Source organism: Suricata suricatta, chromosome 8 (genome assembly GCF_006229205.1).
Source record: "Suricata suricatta isolate VVHF042 chromosome 8, meerkat_22Aug2017_6uvM2_HiC, whole genome shotgun sequence".
NCBI lineage: Eukaryota > Metazoa > Chordata > Mammalia > Carnivora > Herpestidae > Suricata > Suricata suricatta.
In genome coordinates, this window is record NC_043707.1 from 41,366,513 (window position 1) to 41,371,597 (window position 5,085).

Below are 5,085 nucleotides of genomic sequence, written 5' to 3' on the forward strand. Positions count from 1 at the left end.
TAGGTTCACAGCAAAGCTGAGGGGGAAGGACAGAGATTTCCCTACGCTTCCTGCCCTCCACGCCCACACAACAGCCTCCCACATCGTCAACATCCCCCAAGGCGGTGGTGCACTTGTGACAACTGAGGAACCGATTGAAGTCCATAGTTAATCTTAGGGTTCCCTCTTGGTGGGTGGGTTTGGACAAACGTATCATGAAATGGATCCACCGTTGTAAGTCTCACACAGAGCAGCGTCACTGGCCTAAGAATCCACTGCGCCCCCTTTCTGGCAACCACGGATCCTTTTCCTCTTTCCATAGTTTTGCCTTTCCCAGAAGGTGGTGTAGGTCGTTAGGACCAGACAATACGTAGCTTTTTCAGATTGGCTTGTCCCACTTGCTAGTGCGCATTTCAGATTCCTCGATGTCTTTGGGGGGGCTGGCAGCCCATTTCTTTTTACTGCTGCGTGATACCTCACGGTGCGCATCACACGTATCCCTTCACCTGCTAAAGGACATCTTGGTTGCCTCGAAGTCTCGGCATTTGTGAGTAAAGCTGCTGTGGGCATCCGAGTGTGGGTGTCTGCGTGGGCATAACGTTTCAGCTCCTCCGGCTGACAGCAGGGAGCACGAACGCTGGAACCTATATTAAGAAAAGTTTTAGTTCTGGGAGAGACGGCCAGACTGTCCTCCACGGTGGCTGCAGCATTTTGCATCCGCACCAGCAATAAGTGCCAGCCCCTCTTGCTCCACATCTTCAACGACCTTTGGTGTTGATGCGCCTCGGATTAATTTTCATCGGGAGGAGGAGGCCAGCAGTGGTCTCCCGGCCCCAGGGCGTGCCTGGATGTGGTCACTCCTCTATCAGTAATGTCCTGCTCAGTGGATCCTCCTCATTAGCCTCTGCATTTGTTTGACAGGCGTTTCCTCCCAAGTATGTGTAGTATTTATTTACCCTCTTCCATTAGCTTTTGAAATTAAGTTGCTGGTTTTATGGCTTTATGATTACGAATTCTTGTACACATGTCTTTGGCCACTTGTCCAGGTATTTCTACAGCGTACAGACTGGAGGTGCAATTACTATATTACGGTGTTGGTCTGCTTCTGTTTTAGGAAGTCCTGCAAATTTGCCTTCCACAGAAGGAGTACCAGATCACATTCCAGCTTCTTTCCCGACCTGTCAATGTCTCTTTCTTCATGACCTTGCCTGCACATCTATCTTTATGAAGCCCGTACACATAAGACTTGTTAATTCCACGGGTTCAGCATTAGATGCATTCTACTCCACCCAGTCCATCCCGAGCACCAGCAGCTCCGCCTGTACCGATCTCTCCGCTCTCCCAGAGCTCTGACTGAGAGGAGGGACGTCGGGGTTTCCCTGGCTGGTAAAGAACAACATTCCACGTCCTGGCTGCTGCAGGCAGTGGAACACCGGGCGGGAGCAGGGTTTTCTTGCACTGATCACCCAGCCCCCAAGTGGCCCCAGGCTCCTCTGAGGGCTGCCTCTGGCCCCGCCTGCCTCTGGGAATGCCTGTGGCCCCTGGCTCTGTGGTTACCTCCCTTATTCACTATCACAACACGACCGTTTTCTTGTATGTAATGTCCTAGTTACATCCCGAGTGTGGCAGTTCCTACTAATAGTTCAGTTGTGACGCTGAGATACAACTAATTTTAAAAAATAAATTTGTGGGGCGCCCTGGGTGGCTCAGTCGGTTAAGCGTCCGGCTTCAGCTCAGGGCATGATCTCAGTTTGTGGCTTCGAGCCCCACAGCGGGCTCTGTGCTGACCGCTAGCTCAGAGCCTGGAGCTTCTTCAGATTCTGTGTCTCCCTTTCTCTCGGACCCACCCCTGCTCACACTGTCTCTTTCTGTCACTCAAAAATAAAAAATAAATAAATAAAATGAATTTACGAAGTAAAAGGTGTAAATCAAACGATGGAAAATCTTAGGTACTCGGCGATAAAGGTACATGGCTGTGGCCCAATATGAAAGTGCTGTATTCATTCATGAACTTTGCAAAGCATGACTTAGTCTCATTTTTATGTGATGCCCTCTGTCCCCCTTGTCGCTGCAGGCTCCTCCCCTTTTGCCCCAAATCATTAAGTAGGCTGGAGTGCTCAGCTATTCCTCCACATTTGGAATCTAAAAGGCACAGTCTGTGGGGGTGGGGGGGGGGGGGGGGGGTGTGTGTGCGCGCGCGCGCGTGTGTTTTGTTTCCTTTTGTTTGCAAGCCTCTCTAGGGCACATCCTTGTTCAGACCCTTAAAAAGAATCAAGATTTGGGGCACCTGGGTGGCCTCAGTCAGTTGGGCGTCCCACTTCGGCTCATGTCTTGAACTCCGGGTTCCTGAGATCGGGGTCTTCGAGGGCTCTGTGCGGACAGCTCAGAGCCTGGAGCCTGCTTCAGATTCTGTGTCTCCCTCTCTCTCTGCCCCTCCCCTGCTCGTGCTCTCTCTCTCCCCCATAAATAAAAAGTTTTAAGTAAAATTTAACGAAAAACAAATCTCTTTTTCTAGGCTTTTCATCTTCACTTTGTTCCCAATACCGAAGGTCCTCCCTGAAGGTGGCTGTGGTCACACCCAATGTCACCACCACACTATTCAGGTCTGGTTGCAGAGGCAGAGAGAGACCCCAAGGCGGCCCACCCCAGAATCACTCGAAACGCCGATAGGAACAGACCTCCGCTCCCCACTCGTGGCCGTGCGCTCTTCCGCTCGGTGCCACCAAGAACGGTTTCTTGCGCTTCCTTTCCATCCCTGCGGCCCACGGCCTAGATTTCAGTGGGCTTCGTTGGCCACGGACCTCTTGTCAGTGGCTTTAAAGCGGCGCAGGCAGGAGCCCGAGGGGGCCCTTTTGCCCAGAGGACACCAAGGAGACGATTCTGCCGGGAGGGCCGCGGGGAAGCGCAGGGTCAAAGTGCTGGCGGAGGACGAGCGCGCACGCGGCCGGGTGCAGGCGACGCGGACGGCAGGGCGGGGAGAGCCGGTCCCCGGGTCCCAGCACCGGCCTCGGGCCGCGGCACTGACCGTCCCCGCGGGGAACATGGCCACGGGGAGCGAGCGGCCGGCGGCCCAGGAGGGCCGGTGGCTCCGCCGACGGACGACGGGGGCTCTCAGGGCTCCGACGCGCCCCTGACCCACCGGCTCGGCCCCCCCCCCGCCCCCCGGGAGACTGGGGGCCGACGGGGGGCGACGTGAGCCCCGGGCGCCTGGTCCTGAAGGCGGAAACCCCGCGTTCGCTGCGGTGCCCGAGACCAGACTGCTGGGGGCGCCGCGGGGGCCAAGGTCTCCCTGCCCGGAGGGTCGCCGGTGCTCCCAGGGCCTTCGGCGGCGACACCCACGCGGACCGCAGGACCGCAGGGGCGGGACCGAAGCTTCTCACACCGAGAGGAGAAGACGCACCCGTCGCCTTGTTTCCGTAGTGTAGTGGTTATCACGTTCGCCTCACACGCGAAAGGTCCCCGGTTCGAAACCGGGCGGGAACAGCTTCCTTTTATCCCGACGTCTACTACGGCCGGCAGGAGTTCGCCGCTACCTGAATGCCTGCTCACATCTGAACAACCTGCCTCGCTCGGGCTGCTTCGGGCCACCTTGGACAGCAGGCCACAACCAATTAGTCCGAGGAGGGCACACAGGACGAGGCCTTTACATCCGCACACCCCCGGACCTGCTGCTCTGGCGCCTCCACCTGCCCGAGAGCCTCACTGCCTCTGAAAACCACCGCGCCCCGTTCCTCCCTGGGGAGCACGCGTGCGCAACAGGTGCATTTTCCCTCACCGAACAGAGACACCACCAGCTGCACCTGGGACTCGGGCCAGAGAACCGTAGATGAGGAGTTTCAGGCTCCACCTACTGAGCCCATGGAGGCACCCAAACGAGCCGGTCCGGGTGCGATCGATCATCAGGACAGCCCTTGAGCTAGTTCGCAGCTCACCAACTAGAAGGACTCGCTCCTCACCCGCTGAGAGCCAAGTCCGCGCCTTCCTCATCAGGAAACTGAGGCTCAGAAAGAGGGCATGGCCTTGGCTCTGCCACACACAGGGCTCAGGCTGGACTAGACTGTAGCACAGGCCAGTTGCCTGGTGGTCACAGCCCAGAGAGTCGCTGAGGCCGGAAGAGGAGGTGAGCAACAGGGCAGGGGTGGGAGCCTTTCGCGGCTGCATTCAGTCCTGCGTCGCTGGGTATCACCTCTGCTTTGGCTCTGTCCGACTGGGAAATCTAACCTTTACTCTCAGGGTTTTCATCTGCAGGGGCCAAAGCAGGGATCCTGTGTGGATTCCTGGTGATCGGTGGGATAGGATTTGGAATTTTCACCGCTACTGCTCAGGTTCTCGATTCCCAGCCAGGGAGACCTTTGGCGCTGACTCTGTATTTAGGATTTGCCTTTTCATCCCCTTCAGTGTGGCGTGCACCGAGGGGTCGTGCAGAGGTGCCTCTGCACTGAGTCCCTAAAACACCGGGGGGTCGGGACTCAGGGTCCTGTCATCGCCAGGCTGGGAGAGGAGAGCTGGGATGAGAAGCCAGGGCAGCGGCTCACCTCCATTCACCTCAGAAACCGAGGTCTCACTTCCAGCGTTTTCATCTAAAGAGAACCGGGGACTTGACTTTGTCACTCCTTTAAAACAAACTCACAAACTCTGAAACATACCAAATCAGTTGCACGAATTGTCACATCCTCTATCACTCACATGGTAACATGTCCTCACGGTTGCTTTCTCGTTCTCGCTCCGTGTGTAGGGACTGGACGCCACTTGAAAGCACCTTGCCAACATCTCCGGAGGATTACTTGGTCCGAGGTTGCTCCTTTCCTTGGGCAATGTCCCTCGAAACCAGGTTCTGCGGGACCTTTGCTCCAAGGCCAGGGGAGGACTCTGTCCTCTGGAGGAGACCACCCCCTGTCCCTTCAGGAACCAGACCCCTGCTCCCTTCAGGCTGTAGAGAAGCTTCAGGCAGCGGAGGGTCCTTGGGCTCTCCTGCTCTGGGGGTGCCAGGCGGGCCCTGTGCTCGCAGGAACACGGCCAGGTTGTCGTGCCCCCAGCGCCCGCTGCCCTGCGGACTCCCCCTGGTGGTTTGCTGGGCGGCGGGTCTAGGTAGGGTCAGCCTGAGCT

At 57.0% G+C, this 5,085-nt stretch overlaps 1 long non-coding RNA gene and 1 other non-coding gene across 2 annotated transcripts in view; both read left to right on the forward strand.

The window, feature by feature from the left end:
• Positions 1 to 5,085, forward strand: part of LOC115298634 — a 19,736-nt gene that overhangs the window by 4,929 nt on the left and 9,722 nt on the right. The window lies entirely within an intron of this gene.
• Positions 3,390 to 3,462, forward strand: TRNAV-CAC. Its single transcript has one exon. It is a non-coding gene; the product is annotated as a tRNA-Val (tRNA).